General features: G+C 46.1%; 1 pseudogene; it reads left to right on the forward strand.

Annotated features, from left to right (window-relative positions):
- Positions 1-4,639: 4,639 nt before the first annotated feature.
- On the forward strand, positions 4,640-7,127 carry LOC136627116 (mitochondrial dynamics protein MID49-like; annotated as a pseudogene).
- Positions 7,128-10,609: the final 3,482 nt, after the last annotated feature.

Consider the following 10,609-nt stretch of genomic DNA (forward strand, 5'->3'; position numbering starts at 1 on the left):
GCGCTGCGGGATGAGAAGAAGCTGAGACCCGGCTGGATTTGTGGTATCCAAAGACAACGGACAGGTAAATACTAAAAATTTCTAATTGGGGTGAAATATAAAAAAATATTCCACTATCTTTGGGGGTGGGGGGACTTATTTTTACGGCATGCACACTTTGACATAAACGAAATAACTTTATTCTATGGGTCAGTACGATGACGACAATACCAGGCTTATATGATTTGGTTTGTCTTTTTTGAGGGGTGTCCTGTACTTCCTATTAGCTCCATTACGGAGCACATATGACTTTGGGATTTACTTTATTTTCATTTTTCTCTTGGAGACAATTTGACAATTTGACCAAAAATATGTAATTCTGATGTTTATTTTTTTCTGACGACGTTCCATCATGTGAGATAAATAATACATTTTTTTGATTGGACACACACACACACACACACACACACATATATATAATTTTTTTTTAATATTGTATAAAAAAAATTAAGGGTTTTGTTTTAACTTTTAATACCTTTTAGTTTTGCAGATTAATACAACTTTTTTAATTTTTACATTATTTTTAGTCACCATAGGGGTTTTGAACTTGCGGTCTTTAGCTCACTCATAGAGTATAATAAGATATCATTGTATTGCATTATACCATGTTTTGACAGGCAGTCTTTCCAGCCACACTACAGGCATGCCTTCGCAGCCATGCAACCAGATGGCACCTCATGATCTCATTGCAGGGTAGAAGTGGAGGGGCGTTTGGGACCCCGGAATAGTGATTGGGGCATTTAAATACCATGGTCAGAAGTGATTGGGGCATTTAACCCCTTCCCGCTCCATGACGTACTGGTACGTCATGGAGCCGCGTGGCAACCTCTCTTCATACAGTGCGGGCGTCAGCTGTTTATAACAGCTGACACCAGCGGGCAATAGCCGTGTGGCCGATCGTGGCTATTAACCATTTCGGGATTTAAATCCCCCGAACAATGTTCGAGGGTCCCGCATTACATCATACTGCAGGAGCGATCAAAGTAAAAAAAAAAAAAAAAAAGGACATCCCGCAAAAAATGAGCCCTCGCTCAACGACGTCGATGGAAAGTTATCGCGCGCACAAGATGACCGCAGAAAATAATTGAAAAAAATTGAATGTCTTTGAAAAAAAAAAAGAGGAGTAGTTTAGTAAAAAAAAGCTATACAAGTTTGGTATCGTAGTAATCGCACGACCCATAGAATGAAGTTATCATGTCGCTTGTGTTGCCGTTTGTGCGCCGTAGAAACAAGACGCACTAAAAGATGGCGAAATGTCGTTTGTTTTTTTTTCATTTTACTCCACTTAGAATTTTTTAAAAGTTTTTCAGTACATTATATGGTACTTTAAATGGCACCATTGAAAAATACAACTCGTCCCGCAAAAAACAAGCCCTCCTACAGCGACGTCGATGGATAAATAAAGGAGTTGCGATTTTTTTGAAGGGGGGAGGAAAAAACGAAAATGGAAAAAGAAAAAGGGGCCGCGTCATTAAGGGGTTAAATGCCATGGTCAGGAGTGATAACAGCATTTAAAGGGTTAACAGCCACGCTCAGTGTTCACGCTGTCTCCGTCTGACGCATTGTATGGCGTGGGATCGCCTCTATACAAACCACAAACTGTATTTAGGGCTTTTTGGGGGCAGATTTACTCAGCGACGTCGTACGCCGGTCTAAGGAAACATCGTGCCGGCGGGAAGCGTCCTAAATGTACAGAGCGCTCGCTCCTCTTAATACAGTTGGGGTATTTTCCGTCTGTCTGTGCGCCAAAGATAAATTTACACCAGTTTCTGGTGTAAAAACAAATGCGATGGCTGTGAGCAGCCCCGCCCCCTCATGTGAAGCCACGCCCACTCTCTTAAAAAGTAGTGTGGCCAGTGTAAGAAAGTGTAAAAAGTCCCCCGCATGGCGCACAAGATGCTGCGCAACATCATGTCCAACTGTTATACGCCAAAACACTGAAGGCCTTCAGTAACTCTGCCTCACCACGCCCAGATGTGCCCATTTTACCAGCTATGCCATGTGTGGGCGCGGCCTCAGCGCTGAGGGAGGAGCTACATACCTGCACCTGTCATCTGCATGCTGTGCAGCTCAACTGACACAAGATGGCCGCCGGGTGAGATCTCTGGACATTCTGTTGCTACGGTGATCTGCCATGTGACGTCTCCAGGGCTGCCAGTGTTGTTGTGCATCAAGTTAAAGGCATTAACCCCTTAGTGACACAACCTAGTTTAGGCTTAAGGATGCGACGATTTTGGGGGGATTTTCATCTCCGCTCTTTAAAAGCCATAACATTGAGTCATATTTGGAAGGTCTTCGTTTTAGAGCGCTGCATTCAAAATCACATAACTTTATTTTTGACCAGTGGGGTTCGGTGACGAGGTGCAGTTTTCAATGGGACCACTTTGGGCTACATGTGTTTTTTTTATCACTTTTATTGTGTTTTCTTGGGGAGGCAAAATGACCCAAAAAGAATTTTAGTTTCGTTATTTTTTTGTGTGTTCATTTTTTTTACCCCGCTTGCCGTGCGGGATCAGAAGTCGGTTCCGTTTTTTGTACAGATCATTACGGATGCGACAATACCGAATGCGGGTTTTTATTTATTTAACAAAAAGTGGAAAAGTGCGCAAAAGATGTTTTTTATGACTATTTTTCTTACGGATTTTTATTTTTCTCCCATTTTTTCTGCCCCTGTACTTTACTGCCATCCAGTAGAATTCACAGATGATCGTCGGCTCTGACTGCATCTGTAACAAATCCTCAGAGTAACGCTTGTAGGGAGAACGCGTCCGTAATATGGCGTAACGCGGCTAGTTGTCCTGTGGACCCCGTAAAGGACATAATAAGGGGCAGTACGGGCCAATTCCTTTCTTTGGGGGCCGTACGCTGGGGATCTATAACTATAATTAGCAGACCCCCACTACCATCAGCAACCAGACCCCCGGCTCTTACCTCAGACTCACAGTTTGCTGGAAGGGGTTCCAGATCTCCAGTATTCCTGATTGTCAGCTACTTCATGCTAAAAACACCAGCCAAATCCAGAGAGAACGTCAAAGAGGGGTGATATAGGGGTATTATTACTACTGGGGTCACTATGGGGGCCACTATTACTACTGGCGTCACGAAGGAGGTATTATTACTATTGGGGTCACTAGGGGGGCCACTATTACTACTGGGGTCACTATGGGGGTATTATTACTACTAGGGCTATTATGGGGGCATTATTACTACTGGGGCCACTATGGGGACATTAAAACTACAGGGTCCACTATGGTGGCCATTATTACTACTGGGGCCACTATAGGGGTATTATTAGTACTAGGGCCACTAGGGGGGTATTACTACTACTGAGGCCACTATAGGGGCATTATTACTACTGGGGCCACTATGGGGGTATTATTACTACTGGGGCCACAATGAGGGCAGTATTACTACTGGGGCCACTATAGGGGCATTATTACTACTGGGGCCACTATGGGGGCATTATTACTACTGGGGCCACTATGGGGGCCATTATTACTACTGAGGTCACTATGGAGTATTATTACTACTGGGGCCACTAGGGGGTACTATTACTACTGGGGGCACTAGGGGGTGTTATTTTTACTGGGACACTATGTGTTTTTCTCTGGGACCCATTGCCTCCGGACTGACATCTGCTGCATCTCAATGCGGTGCAATTGGCTGCATGTGGTGAACAAAAAAAAGGTGCCCGCAGTGCAATTGGCCGTTTGTGGCAAACGAAAAAGAGTGGTGACCATGGCGCGATTGGCCGTAAGGTGCCCAAGGTGCGATTGACTGTGTGTGGGGAAACGAAAAAAAGGTGCCCACCTTGCGATTGGCCAAGTGTGGCAAAAAGAAGTGCCCGTGGTGCGATTGGCCATGTGTAGTGAACAAAGAAAAATGTACCTGCGGTGCGATTGGCCATGCATTGCGAACAAAAAAAGTAAGTTCCCACGGTGCGATTAGCCGTTTGTGGCAAAAAGCTGCCCCCCTTTTTGCCGCTTTATGTGTGACTGGAGTATAAGACATGATATAACTCAGGAATTATATGTAAGTGTTAAATTATACTCAAAGGGGTTTTAGCACTTCAGAGCTCTATTCCCTGTCTACAGAATAGGGGATACATGTCTGACTGCTGGGACCCTCAGCGACTCTGAGCCTGGTGCACCCAAATGCCTCACATGAATGGAGTGGCGATGTACAGGCATGACTACTGTCTCATTCACTTCTATGGGACAGAAGGAGATTGCCAAGGACATCCATCTCCCTTCTTCCCATAGTAGCAGGGAACGGGGGAGCGGTTCAACATACGCACTGCTGCTCTATTCATATGGGGCATTCGGATGAGCAAGTTTCAGGATCGCTGGGAGTTCCAGCAGTTGGACCCCCAGTGATGAAACATATATTGCCTTTCGTGTAAAAAAGTGAAGAATGTCATTAATGGGAAAGACCCCGTTAAAGGAGATTTCAAATTTGGCACTGTGTAAATGAAAAATACATATGCATTTGGGTCATGGTCCCTTTAAATGAGCAATTGCTGTAAAGCTGATTCTGCACATGATTATGGCTAATTCTACTCCTATTGTCTGCAGCTGATTCACCGAGCAGCATCGCCTCCTGAGGAGAAAGTGGAAGAGAAAACCATAGAAGAAAGCTGGAAGTAAGCTGTTCCGATGAAGGCCTCCCCCAAACGTCTGTGAAAAGCAACCTGCCCGGACTTGAGCAGTGCATTAGCAGCACCCGAGCTGACCCGCCTGTCACAGGTCAGCAGAGGAACCGAAAGTGTCCTCACCAGTGGATATAACATCATATATAATATGCTATATCACATCTCTACTCCAGTCATACCCAAAGCTGCTAACAGAAATCTCCTGGTTTATTTCTACTTCAGACTACAACACCAGGGAAATGTTATTAAGCCCCGTATTTCAAGTGCTGGTCTTGATATTTCCAGCGGGGCATGACGCACCTAATACATGAGTAGGAGCACAACTCTTCATATATTAGGCACATCTCAGCTCCTCCATGCCCCTAATCAGAAATGTATGCAGGATCCGATCTGGTGTTCATTTCTGGTATAGTTTACACCAGCGTATATTATACATAAATGTGTCTCTGTGCTAGCCACGCCCCCTTTCTGACAAGCCACGCTCTTTAAAAAATAATTGGTAGTCGGTGACATAGAAAGTGAAAAAGTTGCACGTTTTTGCTCAGATCCCCACGTGCAAAAATTTGCTGCTTTTTTGTGTGAGAAACTGTCGTCTAATCTTCTATGAATGTCTCTTAGGGAGCGTGAACGCTACATATTCCTAAATGCTACGCCCCTGAGAATCTGGGGGAGGCACAGCAGTTTGAAAAGAGTCAGATTTTTGGATGGATCGTGGACACCTTGGGAGAGTCAAAAAAATGTATTTTTCTTTTTGACCCTCCTGCCGTGTCCAAGCTCTTTTCAAACTGCTGTGCACACGCTCTCCCCTGGAAGCCTATGGGACTGGGTTCGCACAGCGGTCTGAAAATGGTCCTATTTTTTTGACTGCGTGCGGACTTTACTAGGAGCAGGTGAGTGGAGCAGTGCAGGAGTAGGTGAGTAAAGGTAATACATCCCCCCTGACTCCCGCCGCCTCCCCACACACTATAACTTAGTGTTCAGTGCCGTTCGGAGTTGACCGGTTCCTTTTATAGCAAGAGATGGAGCGAAGGAGAGCCTGATTCTTTTCTTTCCATCCTTCCAGATGTCGCAGCTTCGAGCAGTGATCCTCCACAACCCCATGCTGCTGAGAAGACCCCTATGTGCCTCACCGTACAGGAGACCCTCCTGCATTACTACATCCACAAAGCAGTTGTGCCCGAAGACAAGACACAAGTGGCCAGACAGCTGCTGATGGACTTTGTTAGCGAACTACAGGACTTTCTGAAGGCAAAGCACCCCGAAATGCCTTTGTTTGCCATGCAGTTGGGAGATTCCCTGGGTAATGGCCTCCCCGTTAGCAGTTTGGACCAGGCTTACGTATTACTGCCTCTAATACTTGAACCGGATCTGTGGACCATCTCAATGACGCTCTATCCTCAATGACGCTCTATCCTCAATGACGCTCTATCCTCAATGACGCTCTATCCTCAATGACGCTCTATCCTCAATGACGCTCTATCCTCAATGACGCTCTATCCTCAATGACGCTCTATCCTCAATGACGCTCTATCCTCAATGACCCTCTATCCTCAATGACCCTCTATCCTCAATGACCCTCTATCCTCAATGACCCTCTATCCTCAATGACCCTCTATCCTCAATGACCCTCTATCCTCAATGACCCTCTATCCTCAATGACCCTCTATCCTCAATGACCCTCTATCCTGGATAATTAAAAGGGTTATTCTGGAGTATACAGTCTGGGGGCTTAGTCCATGGGACAGGTATATGTTGGGGGGGCTACCTTTCTACCAGGATAATCGTGGAGTCCTTGCACAAGACCATCACATCGTCCATTAACTGGCCATCGATCGGGACGGTCCTTGAGTGCAATGTTTGGCCGGTTGTTGCCACTCATGATCTTAGGCTGATCCAAAGACATTATCCTGCTGGCATACCCCCACTCTACCGCCCCGTCCGAAAACCCCTGGCAAAGGTCCTTTTACCGCGAGGAGATTCTTTGCCTCCAGGGCCTAGACAGCAATGATTCAACAGAAGCGCCTACACATACTAAAGAATATCGGCCATCAGCGCTCAGCACTTGGCCAACTGTCTTCAACCCATCTAAGACGTGTTGTTCTCCATGTCAGTAATGACTCATCTGATTGGTCAGAGTCTAGTATAGCCGACCGCTTACTACAGGTCATAGAGGCGCTCATCGGGTATCTGGGCAGCAGGACCCTCCCTTGCTATTTTAACCAAGATATCAATTTATTTTCGCCCCTGATGAAGGAGGAGATCGGCTTTGGACTGTATCAGGTTTTTCTTCTGATCCCAGCTCCTTGCTGAGAAAATGAGGTTGTTTACAGCCAACTGACGGCTGCCATCTGGTACTTAATGCTGAGTGCATCCTGCCAGAGGTCTCTACAGAATTACTCTTGCTACTGTATAATGAAAAGGTCTACAACTGCTAATATACATGTGTATCACCTGCTGACAATTTTCAAAATCTCTGCTTGCTTTCAGTGAATGCAAACACAGAGTTTGAAAACGTATCCTGCTCACACAGCTGCACCGCCCACTAGAAAGGAGAGCTCTGATACATTGTAACATGCCAGGAGCAGCACATGATCAAGAGCAGGTTTATAAGCCTTGAGGTATAAACAATGTTTCTATTCACTGACAGCAGGCAAAGATCTTGAATATGTAAAATTGAAATGCAAACTATATTAGAAAGTTGTAGAACTTTTCCTTACACTGTGATGTAAGCTTTACTTGTATCTGTGCTTCTCCAGGGGCATTCAATAAAGTTAGTTGATGGCCTTGTTTGTGGATTTTGTGTCCCACAGTCTCACTGCTCTTACAGTAAAGAACATCCTTCTGTGTTGGTGATGGAACTGTCTTTCCTCTAACAGTAGAACGTCCCGTTCTTGCTTCAATTAACTTTATGTATGCAAAACTGGAGAACCCTTTAATCTCCCTAAGCAGGACTATAAGGCCTCATGACCACGGGGAAAATCAGGCCCGTCACGGATTCTTCATATAGAATCCGCAGCGGATCCCTCCTGCCCCATGGACATGAGGCCTAAAAATCAGAATAAACTCCCCTGCTCCGGACGATGCAGATCTTCCTTCCTTCGCGGCCGGATCTTATTTCTTCGGCCCGGCGGATGTGCTCGACACACCAGCGGCAGGCACATCTGCCGGGCCGAAGAAAGAGGTTCCGGCCGCGAAGAAGGGAAGAACTGCATCGTCCGGAGCAGGTGAGTTTAATTCTGGTACGGGTCTCCCGTGGATCCGGACAGCTTCCATAGGTTTCAATAGAAGCCTGTGGGAGACCCGCACTAAAATGGAGCATGTAATTTTTTTTTCTTGCACGCGGATCCGCGCCTGACGGGAAAAATGACATCCGCAGATATTTAACTACCTGCGGGTGTCCAATGCATCCCTATGGGGCGCGGATCCGCGTGCGGGAGAAACTCTGCAGATTTTAAGCCCGTGGACATGAGGCCTAATTCCTTTTTTTCCTGCCTTTCTATTTGTCTCTCATCTACAGTGTTCTATGCTGAAGCGGATCAGCGTACTGATAAGGACGGGCTCTGCGCTCACATACTATTGAGTTAAAGTATCAGAAACTTCTTGGCAATTCTTTTGATGTTGTCTGGTTGAATTATGCTTTTGATTATAAAAGTTTCTGTATCTTTAAAATTCAGATCAGTGTGCTATTAGTTAGACTGTCAGTCTGGCAATGACTGCTGGGAACTGTAGTTTAGGACAATAACTAGAATTCCTGCAGAAGCGATGTGTGTACATAAGGTCTCATTCACAAGGGGTATTGTCACCCCGTATTTTGCACGCCTTTTTCCTGTGCGTAACACGTGGTGAATGGAGGCAGTGAAAGTCTATGGACTTGAGTCATTCTGTTTCTGGGAAAGTTGGGTCACAATCAATATGGCCGCCACTACAACTCCCATAGTGGTCACCGCCCAGATATCACTAAGGGCGCCCACCCACTGGCGATTTTTTTTCCCTGCGAATTTCGCAGCATTTATTTCTCTGCAGTGGTCTATGGGACTTGTAATGTTAAAATCGCGATCGCGCAAAATCGCAATTTACCGCGAAATCGCGATTTTGCGCGATCGCGATTTTAACATTACAAGTCCCATAGACCCCTGCAGAGAAAAAAATGCTGCGAATTTCGCAGGGAAAAAAATCGCCAGTGGGTGGGCGCCCTAAGAATCATCTTTCCATAAGAGGATGACTCAAGGATTTGCTGAGACCTTTTACTAACCGGTGTATACAAGCCTTGGTGTTGTGCACTGTGATGTTACTGATGGGTGCGGTCATATAACCCGGCACTAGGCGCACCGCTGTGGGGTCTATCTGTGTCTAGACTGCGCTGCTGGCCTCTCGCGGTTTCGCCTCGGCTGCTGCTTTCCATTGTAGATTTTGCTGCTTTAAATTCTATTTTTTTTAAAAATAGGTTGTGATGATAAAGTTTTTCCCCTGACCGCGGCGTGCGGAGGTTATTGGTGAGTAGGAGGATGTATGTATCCAGTGTGTCAGTGCAGAGATAACCCCGCTATATATATATAGGGCGGGCGATGCCATGTGGCCAGACGGGCAGCCATTCAGTTAGGCTGGCTTTACACTGCAATATGCAGAGAACAGAACCCGCTGATCTCAATGACTTCATTTACATTTCGCTTACGCAAAAGATAGATGAAACATTGCTCTATTTTTCTGCACATTTGCGCACCACAGGTCCCCATAGAAGTCAATGGGGGCACACAATACGCATGGAGATGCGTGAAACACTGTAATCGCACTGGAAAAAGAACACCTCTGGAACTAATTAGCCATTTCAATTGGGGTGTTTTTGTTTGCCTCGCACAAATGAACATGTCCTGCGGGGCCAAATATATAGTACGATACTTCAATGCGCGTGCAAAAAAAGCATTGCTCATTCCGCAAATTCACAGTGTTCCATCGCTTGCAAATATGTGTTCGCCCGTGTGGGGCCGGCCGTATAGGGGTTGTCCGTGCGTGTGTTTTATTCTTATGTCCATGCTGCATCCATGTGTCAGCTGTTTTTCATGTGTGGGCGAAAAAAAAGCAAGAAGGCCCATGTGATGTCCATTTTGTCACAATCCACAGAAAACGGAGCGTGCAAAAAATGTTCTTTATAGACTTTTTCGGGTGATTTTGGTCTGTGAATATGGAATAAAGTAGGACGTATTTCCATTTTATTTTTTTTCCGCAATATAAGTCCACATTTAAAAAATACCCCCAAAAACCGCACATCTGAATACAACAAATTAGGTGGGTTTGTGCGCCGTCCGTATTCAGCCAGTAAAAAATATAGACCGAAAATGCGCTCCTGTGAATGGGGCTTTATGTCTGCGCATGCTAAAATAACATCATAGAGGGACTTATCCGCTGACAGACCCGGCGATCCAGCGCTGCAGCCCCCCAGTCCTCCTGATCTGTGTTGTGGAACGACTACCACCTGACCGCTGTAAGGGCCAGTTGTTGTTCTCCTGGCATATCCACTAGCAGCATCTATGCCAGGAGAAGGATACCGGACTACTGGGGCCCCTAATTGGCTACAGTGATCAGGTGGTAGCCGGTCCACAACAAAGACCGGAAGGACTGCGGGGCTGCAGTGTGGGATCGCCGGGCCCTATTGTGGATGCACTCAAGTGATTTTTCTGCGCATGCGCTGGTTTGTGGTCACGGCGCATGCATCAGATTCGGACAGTGCTGTGGATGATGTAGGAGATGTCATTCACATCACCGATCGAGAGGGGCTGGATTATGCAATGGGGGCAGCATAGACAGTACGTGTCCGTCTATGGAATATCCTACAGCTATTCGCATAGTGTGTGAGAAACTTGAATTCTATTTTAGGGCTCATGTCCCAGGATCCACGTGGGGCACTCGCACGGATGATCCGGA

This window comes from Eleutherodactylus coqui, chromosome 5 (genome assembly GCF_035609145.1).
Source record: "Eleutherodactylus coqui strain aEleCoq1 chromosome 5, aEleCoq1.hap1, whole genome shotgun sequence".
Classification (NCBI taxonomy): Eukaryota; Metazoa; Chordata; class Amphibia; order Anura; family Eleutherodactylidae; genus Eleutherodactylus; species Eleutherodactylus coqui.